The sequence below is a fragment of the Rhinolophus sinicus genome, chromosome 18, assembly GCF_057876585.1.
Source record: "Rhinolophus sinicus isolate RSI-liver-muscle chromosome 18, RSI-T2T, whole genome shotgun sequence".
Classification (NCBI taxonomy): Eukaryota; Metazoa; Chordata; class Mammalia; order Chiroptera; family Rhinolophidae; genus Rhinolophus; species Rhinolophus sinicus.
Genome location: NC_142518.1, coordinates 106,627,853 through 106,642,829, shown reverse-complemented (window position 1 = coordinate 106,642,829; position 14,977 = coordinate 106,627,853).

The window sequence follows — 14,977 nt, the reverse complement described above, 5'->3', positions numbered from 1 at the left end:
GTGCGTGTGTATGTATGTGTACAAGGGAACTTGACTTAGTTAGATAATTGACTCCATTTTCTAAAGTATGTGCAGTGAGAAAGATAAATTCTCTCTTCTGTAAAATTTGATGATGTGATTTTCTATGTCATTATGAATAATTTGGGAAGATACACATGGAAAAACTGAAAGTACTAGTGGTGGGGGGCTTTAGTCCAATTATTATTCATCTTAGGGCATTCTTCCAGAATTTGTGATAAAGATCTGTTGGTGACTTGGGGTGGGGGCGATGAGAAATTATTAAAGTAGAAATATTGACTGCAAGGCATAGAGCTCTTCTGGGGAGAAAACACAAACTGGAAACCTGGGATGCAAAGCGTAAAAAGCACTTTTGTACCAGTATCAACTTTGTGTTTAATACAAAGAATCTATTAAGTCTATCTAATCTAACATGTCATTTAAGGCCAATATTTGCTTGTTGACTCTCTGTATGGTTGATGTATCCGTTTGTGTAAGTGGGGTGTTAAAGTCTCCTACTATTATTGTGTTGCTGTCTACTTCTTCCTTTAGGTCAGCTAATGATTGCTTTACATATTTTGGTGTTCTTAAATTGTGTACATATGTATTGCCAAATATGATGTCTTCTTGATGGATTGTCTCCTTTATCATTATAAAATGTCCGTCTTTGACTCTTGTTACCTTTTTTGTTTTGAAGTCTATTTTTGTCTAATATACGTATGGCCACTCCCACTTTTTTCTGAATGCCATTTGCTTGGAGTATCATGTGCCACTCTGCACTTTGAACCTATGTTTCTCTGTAGAGCTCAGATGGGTCTCCTAAGGCAACATATAGTTGGGGGAATCTTATTCCTTAATCCATCCTGCTACTCTGAAATAAGTCAGATGGAAAAGGACAAAAACCATATGATTTCACGATATCACTCATATGTGGACTATAAAACAAAATAAACAAATGAACAAACAAAACAAAAGCAAACTCATAGATACAGACAACAGAATGGTGGTTACCAGAGGGGAAGGGGGTAGCGGAAGAGGGGTAAGGAGGGCAAAATGGGTAAAGGGGTCAAATATATAGTAATGGATGGAAACTAGATTTTTGATGGTAAGCACGCAATACAGATAGCGGCTTATAATTTGTACACCTGAAATTTATATAATATTATTAACCAATGTTATCTCAATTAAAAAAGAAATTTAAAAAGTATAGGACCATAAAATTATAGAGCTGGAGAGCCATTTATAATCACTGAGCCCCAGTGTCTCATTTAATAGAAGAAGAAACCAAGGTTAGGATGTGTAAGTGGAAGCTTCTGGTAAAAGTGGGATGAGAAAACAAGTGCAAGGCTCAGGAGGTAAGACCTCACCTACCTCCCCAGCACACAGTACACTAAGACTTCTGCATTACACCTCTTACTACTCTTTTATCCCTTTCATTCAATTCGGAGTAATTTTCACACATGCAGAGATGATAATTTAAGGATAGACAGTGTAAACCAATTTTTATTGATTCTCTGGTTTTTGTACCAGCAGAATGTCTTACACTCTATCCAAAAAGTCATAACCAACCTTGAATTTAATCACAGCGACAGAAGTCAGATACAAAAATAAAAGAATTACCTCAGTTGTGATTCCAAATACAGGAAAATTGCCACTTTATGACTTGAAAATCATTTTAAGAGAATGTTTTCCAAGAGGCCATTAATCAGATAGTTCAAGTTCTAATTCATCAAGAGAACTATTTCTCATGAATTAGAAGTAGAATCTGACACTTTTGCTAATTCTTTATTATAGGAACAGTTAATAGGACCGAGTTGCAGTCAATAAGCAGTCTCCATAATTGAGTCTTTAGCTTCTGAATTTGTCAACAATAATAAAGAATGCAATTAGAAAGTAACTGGGGAAATAATAATAGGTGTGCCTTTATGAAGCCTGAGACCCCTTGATAAACTCTGTGCAATTAGGTTTCGTGTGCTAGCAAATCTTTTTGAGTCCTGCGCAATTGGGGGCTGTATCATATCTGAATGTTACTGATGCCTCTCTCTCAGATACAGAGCTATTAGGAAAGATAGCCTTGAAAAAGACTGGTGAAGAAAAAATAGAGATAATTGAAAACTGGGAAGAGTCATTTCCATTGTCCAAAAAAGTGATAATGGAATCCAGCATGTAATCTCCTATTTTTCACCATGTTGTCATTCTGTGATCTAATACCAGATTAGTCAATGGAAGATTTCATCCATCATAAATGGGCCTAATGTTCCTTCAAACCGGAATCATTGCAGGAAGTTAGATCAGGGCCAATAAGTTCCTGAAAGATTTACACATTATCATCGGGACCATTAATGATGTGTATATCATTTTGTGCATTTGGCCAGTTCCCCTGCTTCGGTTTCATGTGAACAACTGCATCAATGCTACACAATATTTTACGGAGAAGGGAAAGCCGTAATTTATTTAACTTATAAAGGGCAGAGAGAACGTGTGATCTTCATAGCAACTTTGGGAGGTAGGCAGATCAGAGATCCCTACATCCCTTTTCTAGATGAAGAATATGAAACTGAAAGGTGAATGACTTGCCCAAAACGAGTTAAACGCTGAGTCGAAGGTCTAGTTCTTCCCATGCCACGTCTGTCAATTTTCTGTAGTTGAATGTCACCTCACACGAAACATATAATTTTGGCTTTGAATTGAGTTACAAATTCTATTAAATACCAAATTCTGTACTCTTCTGTACAGATTCACAATTAAATGTATCTTCTGTTGTGTGCAATATAGCTGTACTTTGCTGCATTTAAATAACCTTCCACATGCATTATACATTAGATACCTGGGGATATTCTGATTTATAAGATCCATGGTTGGAGAATAGCATATGGTTTACTTAGGAAGCATCCTTCATGGCTTTCAGATGGTGGTTCTTTAGATTTATGATTTAATTAGAAAGGACTTAGAAAAGCTTCTCCTTCGATTCAATCTAAAAGCAAATTATTTTAGTGAACTGACACCTAAAGTTTTAGTGGAATTAGATTTTCCTGACACATACCACTCTCCTGGGGTTGTGACATTAAAAACAATTTAAAGATTCAAGCAAATCTGTCCTAAGGTCCTAAGTGGTGATTGTTGAGAATATGAATTACCAGAACCAGGGAACACTATTTAAATAACTTCATCCCCAGAGGGAAAGTAAGCCACAAAAATAAGCTGTATTACAGCATTTACAAATCTTTCATTTGGCTAAATAATGAAGATAATTTATTTACAGGGTAGACTATGGGTTGAGACACGAAAGAAGAAAGAAACAGAAATGTATCCTTCTGAGCCTTAAAGGTTCCTGGATTTCATAGAAGTTACTACTCTAAACCTCTCAGACATTTTCCTAAAAATGCCACCTTGCTCCATAAGTTACATCTGCTCCTTCTGGCCTGGGACTGAAGACCGGACTAGTTACAACCAGTTTTTCCAGTATGGGGGGTGGGGGAAATGCATCCATTTTAATTTTGTAAGGACATAGCTTAGGGAGTGAAGAAAGCTTTCCTTCCCTATCTCATAGAAAACGTACAGCTGTGAGGTGTGATTTCTGGGAACATGGAGACAGCTTGAGTACATTGGACCCAGTTCAGAGACCCTAGGTGTTTTGGAAGTGAATGTTTGGTCTTCTTCAGGCGCATTATTCAGAAGTTTTCTTTGGGTTTTAAATATTTATATTCAATTTATTAAAGTTGTAAATCCCCAAACCTTTTTGCTTCACTTTTGAGTTCTGCATACTAATGTTATTTTTCTCTTTACAAATCTAATAGATTTTTAACAATCTTTCGAAGGGCTTTTAAATAATGTATAGTACCATTTACCAACTTAAACATTTTCAAATGTTTTAAACTGCGTTTAAGAGTCTTTTAATTGTCTCATAAACAAAGCCTCTGGCATAGTAAATTATTCTGACAATAAATTGAATTTATACACATACACACACACATACACACACACACACATGCATGTGCGCACGCACACACAATATATAGTGAACCAAAAGTTCTCTTAGATGCTCCAATAGTATTAAAGAATATAGTAAAATTGTACTTAAAATCACAAGTATAATCAGTTATTCAGTTCCACATTTTAAATTGAAGTTACAAGGCTGTCACTCTAAAACGCCATACTCTCTTAAAATAGCAAGTACATAGATATCAAATATGAACACAAATACGGTAATGTCATTTGATCCTCTCAGCCCTTTATTTTCTTCATCCTAAATCTTCCCACATTTAAAAGATCTGTACTCGTGAAATAATATAGTTACTATTCTAAACTCCTGTGGTTCCTTACAACCAGAGATGTGGGCCAGACATGAGACGTGGAACTGCAGCTGGCATTTGGAGCCCTTTTTGTACAGTCGTTATAGCTCAGGTGACTCCTTAAAAGGGAATAGGTCTCCTAACTCACATTACCTAGTTTTTGGTTTCTCAAGGAAGTCTACCACTGCCCACCCAAGTTGATCACTTACAGTTCTGTGCATCTTAAGATATGTTATAGATAGTGCTTAGTGCCCAAGCATGGACCCTGGAGCCAGGTCGCCTAGGTTCAAATGATGGCTCTAAAACTTCCTAGCTGTGTGATCTTGGACAAGGAGTTTAAACAATCTGTGATTCAGTTTTCTAATCCGTATAATGTGATAATACCAGAAACTACCTTGTAGGTTTGTTGTAAAAATTAAACATGTTAATATATGAGGTCTGACAATTGAGTTTGCGAACTCATCCTAGAAAAAGTGCTACATACCTCATTCCTGAATATCACTATGGTCACCTTCAAAGTACTCCCCTTGGGAAGCTATGCACTAATGCCAGTGCCTAGTCCACCCTTCAAAGCAATTTAGAAACTCTTTTTCTGGAATGGCCATCAGAGCTGTCGTCGTATTACCCTTGATGTCCTGAATGTCGTCAAAATCTCTTCCTTTCAATATTTCCTTTATCTTTGGGTAAAGAAAGAAGTCATTGGGGGCCAGATGAGGTGAGGAGGGAGGGTGTTCCAGTACAGTTATTTGTTTATTGGCTAAAAACTCCCTCAGAGACAGTGCTGTGTGAGCTGGTGCATTGTCGTGATGCAAGAGCCATGAATTGTTGGCGAAAAGTTCAGGTCGTCTAACTTTTTCACGCAGCCTTTTCAGCACTTCCAAATAGTAAACTTGGTTCACTGTTTGTCCAGTTGGTACAAATTCATCAGAATAATCCCTCTGATGTCAAAAAAGATTAGTAACATCATTGCAACAAGTTAGCAAACTTAATTGTCACACCTCTGTGTAAACCTCTTTGCACAGCCCCTGGCTTGTAGTATGTGCTTCTGTAGGTATTAACTGTTATTATCATTACAAGTATCTTCCTTCTAAGTCTAAAGATACTTGAACTTTAGGTATCCTAAGATATAAATATCTTTTCCGTTTAATTTTTAAAGATCTTTGAACTTGATGGAATCCTGCAATCTTTCATAATTATAGAATCATATATTTTCCTTAGAAATGAAAATTATATCCAGTTGAATTTTGTATATCACTTTCGATTTATCATTTCTGTGGTCACAGCTTATTAATTCATTCTACTGAATGATTTTTAGACTCAGCTTTATGCATTTAATAAATGGCTTGGGTGAGTCACTTAATCTCTCTGTGCCTCAATTTTCTTATCTGAAAAACTGGGATATTAATCCCTGATATGCTTTTTCTACTTCATTCAATAAATATTATTTATTGAGCATCCACTGTTTCCTAGGCACTATTCTAGGTTCTTTGAGTAAATTAGTGAGTAAAGTAGGCAAATATTCCTGCCTTCTAGTTCTGGCCAGGCTGGGAGTGGCAGCCAGAAAGTGGTAGGGAGAGGAGACATAATGAATGAGTAAATTATATGGTATATTAGGAGGTGATAAGTGCTAAGGAAAAAATACAACAGGTTAAGAGGAGTCAGAAATTTGCAGGAGGGGCTTGGGGGCCGATTACAATAGAATGTGATTTGAGTAAAGACTTGAAGGAGATGAGGGAATGAGGTAAGACATCTGGGGAAAGAGCATTTCAGACAGAAGGAACAATGTATTAATCAGCTTCTGCTGCAGCAACAAACCCTAATATGTTAGGCTCTGACAAGCACAAACATTTATTTTTGGCTCATATCATGTGGCCAATAACCACTCCCTTAATTCTTGCAAATACTTTCTTAAAGATTTACAAGACTTAATTATAAGTATTTTAAGCTTACCAGGGGCAGGGAAATATATTCCACTATAGAGAAGCATGCCAGGATTAGATCTGGTTGCTTCACTCCTTAAATGTTTCCGCGTGTCTTGGCTTTACGCCTGGGAGAGCCCCTGGGAATGTAGCCCTCAGAATGTTTTTTTTTTTTTTTTTTTTTTTTTTTTAAATCACCAATGGATTGATTATTTTGTTGTGTACACCTGGGAGAAATAAACTATATCATAGTAGCTTGTCATGATTGTTTTGCACAAACATCGAGATTGACGATGCGCAACGGGTTTCCTTGTTTTGGTCCTGAGTTTCAGTTGCCATGGCTGATTGCTAGTAAGATGTGCCTATGTGACCAACCTCCTATAAAAGCCCTGAAGTTGAAATGGATTTCCCTTGGCAGAGACATTCTACATTTGTCCCTGTGGTTTACTGCCAGAGGGGGAAAAAAAACAACTCATCCTGTGTGGCCTTGAATGAGGAAGTACATTAGAAGCCTGCCGTACTTCTCTGCACTCTGCTAATGCATGTCTTTTTCCTGCTGCTTTTGCTCTGTATCTTCTGCTGTGATAAATCTTAGCCATGCGAATAGCCTGCTATTGAATCAATTCTTTCTAGTGAATCATTGAACTTCAGGAGGAGATTGTGGGACTCCCCACAGAGGAAGAGAATTGATCATTGTTTCCACAAACAACTAGAACAAAGGCTTAAAAGCAGGAACATACCTTGCAAGATCAAGGAGCCACAAGGAAGCTAGTGTCTGTCGAGTGAAGATCATGAGAGGGAGAATAGATGAGTTCAAGAAGTAAGTGGGGGGAGATCATGTAGGGTATTGTAGGTCCTAGTGAGATAGGAAGCCATTGGAGGATTTTGACCAGAAGAGTGACATAATCTAAGCTTCAAAAGGGATCACTGGGGCTACTATTTTGAGACGGACAGCAGGGGGGCAAGGATAGAAGTTGGGAAACCCATTAGGATGCTCTTGTCATAATCCAACTGAGAGATGATGGTGACCTGGACCTGGTAGCAGCATTGCAGGTGGTAAGAAGTGACCAGATTTTGGATATTTTGAAGATGATTCTTAGGGGTCAAGTGGAGTAATGGTGTGTATGTGAAAGTTTGCCAGATATAAGGTACCACACACAGGTAATTGACTTTTATCAGGTCCAGAATATTTTTTTGGCCAGGAGGCTACATAGGGCCTGAGAATCCAGAGGGAAGAGGAAAACTCCCATAGCCAAAGCTGAAGAGGGGGGCTTTCTTAGGCCATTCATGAAACTGTACACAGACCTCTTTTGATGAAAATTCAAAGAAACGTGATTTGACAGTGCTGTTACCTCAGAGAGTCTGTCTGTGGTCACGCCTAACCCACCAACTCAGACATATCAGCATGGAGAGAAATTCCTTTCTCTCCCCATTCTCAAAGGGGACTGGGCATGATTTTAAAAAATTTCCCTAAGACTGTGTCTGCATCCTGGGATCAGATTTATTCTGCCATTACTCACTGGCAGACACAAAGCCAGTGTGGTCTCAAGGGTGGGTGTTTTCTGTCACCTCATATCATTAAAAGCAGAAGATGTGGTATATACACAATGGAATATTATACTGTCATAAGAAAAGATGATATAGGAACATTTGTGACAACATGGATGGATCTTGAGATTATTATGCTAAGCTAAATAAGTCAGACAGAAAAAGTCGAGAACCATATGATTTCACTGATATGTGGTATATAAAACTGAAAGCAGCAAAAGAGCAAGACAAACAAATAAAGAAACAAAAACTCATAGGCACAGACAATAGTTTAGTGGTTACCAGAGGGGAAGGGGGAAGAGGGTGGTAGATGAGGGTAAAAGGGGATCAAATATATGGTGATGGAAGGAGAACTGACTCTGGGTGGTGAACACACAATGTGATATATGGATGCTGTATTACAGAATTGTATACCTGAAATCTACGTAACTTTACTAACCATTGTCACCCAATAAACTTTAATTAAAAAAAACACACAAAAAACATGCCAACGTCACATGTATCCTGGAGCTGACTTCTGGGTTGAAGTCATCAGTAAGGATTTTGCCTGTGCCCCACTTCCCGGTTTTTGAGTGCTTCTCTTGTGTGCCCGTTTTCTTTCCCCAATTCCCCACCCCCGCTTTCCCAACACACACAAATAGCAGTATTTCAGAAGATGTGATTCTCTCTTCTGCCTGGAGATTATACTGCTAACTCAGATGCAAAGGAGAAACTTGAACTGAATTATTTCTATTGCTTCTGTTCTAAAAATACCACTTCCTCTTTGCCTAATGTGTGCAGGAAATATGTGGCTTTATATCTGTCTAACAGATGCAAAAGCAACTCAGGTAAGGCAGTAAACCCCAGGTGTGAATGTACTTTGATGTACTTCGAATTGCCACAATTAAGAAAGCTAAACCCCCATAGAAGAACCAAAGCTAATTATACCAGGAAGAGTCAGGAAATTGGTTTAGCAAAGAAATTTGTGATATTATCCCTGTTGACAATTGGATTAAGGGATGTTGCCAGCTCTGTGGTTTATAGGATATTTTTCTACAAATCATTAGCAAAACATGTCAAACAAACTCTTTTGTTTTTCACCTTACAAGAAAGCCACAGGTACTTTAGGGGATCGGAGTGGAGTACAGCAAAGCAAGCAGATGCGTTGAGAAAGTTGCCTGGCCAACAGGGAGGGTACTTTGCTACTTGACCCACGAGACACTGACTGACTGTAGCAGGATAAGGCAGTTTGCATAATGGCATGCTACTTGGGGTGCTTCAGAGGGAGTACATTTTTCTGAAAATGTCACTTGCCACACTTCGGAAGCTTTCTATTTGGAACCATATGAATGCATTTTTCTTGTGTGATGCATGGTAGCACTCCCCAGGCCTTTATCATGTATAGGTGCCCTTTAGAAGGAAAGAAGCATTTGAGTCCTATTACCTGTCAAAGGTAAAGTGTGTGGGGGAGGGAGGAGAGGAGGGGTCAAATGGGGTCACTGAAACTGATCTTTATTCCTTTATTTAGAACTGTGTGTTAAAGTGGACTAGACCTGGATTCTAGCCACAGTTCTGTTGCTGACAAGCTGTGTGATGTCAAGAAAGGCACTAAACTTGTCAGGAACTTACCGTATTTTGCCGTGTATAATGCGCTCCTGTGTATAATGTGCCCCCATGTATAATGTGTGCCCACGTTTTTGACCCAGACTTTCAGGGGAAAAAAATCCGTTTTAATTTTTTAATGCAAATTTGTATTTGTTTATGTTTAGGTACTTGTTTTTGTATTATAAAGGAATTTTAGCATTTATTGTTTTTACACTTTTAACTCATAAGCATACATAAAAGAATTAAAAACGTTTATATAGATATGGAATTAGTACTACCCATGATCACGTGCATCTTCATTTTTCCCTCACAAATTTGGGCACAAAAGTGCACGTTATATACAGCAAAATATGGTAGTTTCCTCAACTGGAAAAAGGAGGGCTGTTAGTTGGATTTGATTCATTCAACAAATATGTATTGAGTAGCTGCTATGTGTCAGGCACTGTTGTAGGTACCTGGGCTATAATAGTAAACAGAACAGGTAAAGATCCTGGTCCTCATGGGTTACCATTCTAGTTGGGGATGGAAGGCCAAACACAATCAATAAATATAATGAATGAGAGGATTATATTATGTTAGAAGGTGATCAATGCTATGTAAATGAGAAAGCAGAGTCAGGTGAGGGTCTTTTGGAGTGCTGGCAGAGGTGGGCGTGGTGAGGGTCACAATTTTAGGTAATCTCTAAGATGCTTTCTAGTTCTTAAAATCTGTGATTCTATGCTATTCGTTTAATCATGATCATAGCAACTTTATATTAAAATATTTATGAAAAAGAGACTTTAAAATCCATCATTTCTATTAAGATATCTTTTGGGCATGCTATCTCTTTGATGCCTTTTGCTCTATCCTTGGGATCTGTGACCCTGTATAGTTTATTTTTTTCTATTCTAGGTTTCACGAAGATTTGTCCAAGTTTCCTTTTCTGTGTTTCCTTGGTCTCTGTGTTTCTATCTCTGTTATGTTATTTCTCTCAGGCTAGTTTCACAGGCTGTGGGCCAGAACAGAGGTCAGGCTGGTACAGAGTATGTGTTTTATTCATATTTAATAATTTCATGAATGACCTTTCCAGGCCTTGAAGCTAAATATTCCACAGCTTGATACTAGTTGGTTCCAAGACTTGTGCTAACACCCAAAACCTTCCAGTGACTAGAATAAGCAGTAGTTAGGAGCTACTCACTCATTCATCCATACTTCGTGTGTGTGTGTGTGTGTGTGTGTGTGTATTAGTTAGATGCCATTCGAGGATAAGAAATACAAACACTTTATAATCAATTATAGTGCTTCATATTGCTAAGAGGCCAGAGGACTACTTTTGGAAGTCAAAAGACTCAATGGACCATTGGCCACATTTGTTCTTCCTTATTTTTAATCCATAATCTTTGACACGTGTCCGCCAGTGCAGCTGTGCACTTGTCTATCAACTTCCAGAAGAGGAAAGAACAAGGAAAATGGCTTCTGGCAAGATGCTGCAGGCCAGGCCTGGAAGTGACATATGTAGCACCTCTGCTCACATTCCATGGATTAGAATGCAATCATATAGCCACACCTAACTGCAAGGAAGGCTGGGAAATGTAGTCTGTGTACCCAGGAGAAGAAGAAACGCATTTAATAAACAGCTAACCAGACTCTACCACTCTCTCATTGTGTTTTTAGCACCTAACATTCAATAGACACTCAGTAAATGTTTGCTAACTGAATAAATGAACATGTTTTTGTTCTGTTTTTATTTTATTTTTCCTGGCAGAGTAGTGATGTGATCTTACTTTTCTTTAATTACAAAAGAAACATACTCTTGCTGTAAATATATAAATAAATACTTCAGACATGTGCAGCATCAGTACTTTGTTAGGATAACAGATGGATGTGGAGCAGTTTGACAGGTATTGGGAGGGACAGGTGGTGAGTAAGCAGTTAAGAGGCTGTTCCAATAGCCCAGGAGAAAGATTTTTGATGCAGAGCAGTAGGAATGGGTATAAGAAAGGTCGACTGTGAGACCCATTCCCCAGCAAGAATTAATAGGACTTGATGGTGAATTTATTGGGTGCAGAAGAAAGAGTCGTAGAATGGGATACTAAGGGGTCGAGCTCAGTAATGGAATGGAGATTGTATCAGTTTTGTGTGGCTGCTATAACAAATTACAACAAATTTAGCAGCTTAAAACAATATCTGTTTATTATTATCACAGTTCTATAGGTTTAGAAATCTAGGCAGTCTCAACTAGGCTTTCTGTTCAGGGTGTCACAAGGGCAGAACCAAGATGGTGGCTGGCCTGAGTTCTTATATTGAGGTTCTTTGCCGAGGAGAATCAGCTTTGAAGCTCATTCAGGTTATTGTTGGCAAGAATTCAGTTCATTCTTAACCGTTTCCTCATGGTCTTCTCTAGCTTCTGGTCAACTATGGTGGGTTGAGTGCTTCTCAGGCTTTAAATCTCTCTAAATGCCTCTTCTGCAGAATCTTTCTATGTCGTCTTCTGCGTTTAAGGGCTCATGACATTACACGTACCCACCGAGATTACCTAGGGCAATCTCCCTAACTTGAGGTCACCTGTAAAGTTCCTTTTGCCATGGGATATAACATATCCACAGGCATTACACCAGGGGGCAAATGTCATGGGGCTCAAATTCAGCTTACCACATAGAATGGGCAGGAAACTGTTTTGGCTCATTTACCAGCCATTCTAGCCTCTTTGAGTGTACGTTTCCTTGTACTGCAAGGATCCTCTCTTGTAGCTGAGGTTCTAGATGTGATTTAGGTTCTGTCAATCAGATGTACTCACATGAGACTTGAACTTGGAACTGGGTAAGGGAGAAAGAGGAGAATGTGAGACATCTCTTTTGGCCGCTGAGAAGTGGAGCAACATTGACATGGTTTTGGAACCAGCAGCTGTAGTGGTGGCCTCATGACTCACCAGGCAGCTGTAACATGAACCAGCCAACCCACTGGACTCTCCTTCACAGTTTTTCAGGTGCCACAAACATCGACTGAGTATCTTTACATGAGCCGACTGATTTGCAAATGTTACTGTGTTTAGTGGAGGCAACTCTATCCCCATTTTGTCAACTAAAGAAATGGAGAATCAGATTTGTTAAAGGGACTTGCTTATGCTCACACGGTGATTAGAGCTGAGACTCAGCTTCAGACTTCTCTCCATTGTGTGGCTGCAGCCTGCTTTTTGTTGTTGTTGGGGATTAGAATCATTTCCCCTAACATTTGTGGTTTATAGCCATGTTCTGGATTCTGACCTTGACCTTACGCGGAACTTAGCTGTTTTCAAAGAGCTTGCACACCCACAGCTTCTTTTGCTCTCAGGAGACACAACTGGGACCTCAGGGGTTATGGAAGAGGAGGAGAGAGAAGTGATAATACCCCCACTGAAATGGTCTGATAACTGGCACTGAAACCTGCAACGTCCACTTTAAACTGACTCTAGAGAGAACCTCACCTTTCTACTCCCCGCCCACATGAGTGACCTCCCAGAGACAGTGTCATTTCAGGAAGACTTCTCCAGAAGCACACAAAGAACCCGGATTCCTTAGACCAGTAGCCCCGGCTGTCACAGGAGATAAATAGAGCGCTCTGACGGCTCAGCCAGAGAGATGATGAGCTGGGCTCTCACGTTCGTACACTGACAGATGCCTGGGCTCATGTAATGGGAAAGAGAAACTCTGGAGCTCGAAGAGGCCGAGACGTGCCGCATTTTCATCATTTCCTTAAAAGGGCAAAGGATGTTGCAGGCTTGTCACATCAACGTTAGTGCTTTGGGAAAATAGGGGATTGCTTCTTTTGGGAAAGGGCACCATGAGTGAGAAAAGGAGCTGTGAGTCTCCTCCTGGCAGAGGTAAAAGCAACCTCAGGATGGGCTCACATGACTCAGGGCCATGGAGGGCTGAGGAGGAAGCTTAGAGAGCGAGGGCCAACACCTTGCCTTGGAGGCCTGTATCAGGTGCCTACATCTAGGGTGGAAGCTCCTAGAAGCAGAATGACTGTCTTTCTCATTCACCACTATATTCATAGTGTTTAGGAAAGTGCCTGCCATACGGTAGGTAGGCCATTAATACGTATTTGCAGATTGACCATTGTAAATAGTTATTGGAGCTAGATTGTGTAAAGAAGGGGTCAGTCAACTACAATTCACGATCCAAATCTGGCCTGCTGCCTGATTTTACAAATAAAGTTTTATTGGCACACAGCCATGCTCATTCACTTATGTATTGGCAGAGCTGAGTACAGTCATGCTTTGCTTCATGGTGGGGACACATTCTGAGAAATGTGTCGTTAGATAATTCCATCATTGTGCGAACCTCATAGAGTGCACATACGCAGACCTAGATGGTACAGCCTACTGTACACCCAGACCCAGGCTGTATGGTGGAGCCCGTTGATCCTAGGTACACACGTGTACAGCATGATATTGTTCTGACTACGGTAGGCAATTGTAGAACAGTTGTAAGTATTGGTGTATTCAAACATAAAAAATGTACAGTAAAAATCTGATAGGAAAGATAAAAAATGGTCCACCTGTATAGGGTACTTACCATGAACAGAGCTTGCAGGACTGGAAGTTGCTCTGGTCGAGTCGGTGAGTGAATGTGAAGACCTAGGTCCTTACTGTCTGTCCACTAGTGTAGAAGTCATAAACGCTGTATACTTACGCTACACTAAATGTATAAAAGAACATGAGATTAAATCGAGCACGAGAGAAAATGATGCAATCAAGAGAGGCAGTAACGCAGCATACTGTTTGACAGCAAACTTTTTTTTATATAAGTAGAAAGAATACACTCTAAAATAATGATAAAAATATAGTACAGTAAATACATAAACCAGTAACAAAGCCGTTTATTCCCATGTTTCCCTGAAAATAAGACCTAGCCGGACAATCAGCTCTAATGCGTCTTTTCGAGCAAAAATTAATATAAGACTGGGTATTATATTATATCATATTATGTTATGTTATGTTATGTTATATTATATTATACCCGTTCTTATATTATAGTAAAATACAACTGGATCCTATATTAATTTTTGTTCCAAAAGACGCATTAGAGCTGATGGTCCAGCTAGGTCTTATTTTTGGGGAAACACAGTATCATTATCAAGTATTGTGCACTGTACATAATTGCATGTTCTAGGCTTTATGCGATGGGCAGTGCAATAGGTTTCTTTACACCAGCATCACCACAAACACGTGAGGAATGCGTTGTGCTATGACATTATCAAGGCTATGATGTCACTAGGCGATAGGAACTTTCCAGGTCCATTATAATCTTATGGGACCACCGCTGTATATGTGGTCTGTCAAGGACTGAAACGTCGTTATGCAGTGCATGACTACGTGTATGGCTCATAAAGCTGAAAATATTTGCTGTTTGGCTCTCTACAGGAACAGTTTTCTGGCCCCTGGTGTAAAGCACCATTTAAAGAAAGTTACCTCATAACAGTTGGCAAAACATGCCATCATTTCACTCTACCTTTCCCTTCTAGTTGCTACCGTTTGAAGAAAAACTCCTCAAAAGCAGTTTTCGGTACTCTCTAATTCCTCTCCTCACATTAAAAAAAAATCCATTCTACTTAAGCTTTTACCTTCATTGAAATTGCTCTTGTCAAGATCACGAGTGTTGTGAAATCCATGGTCAA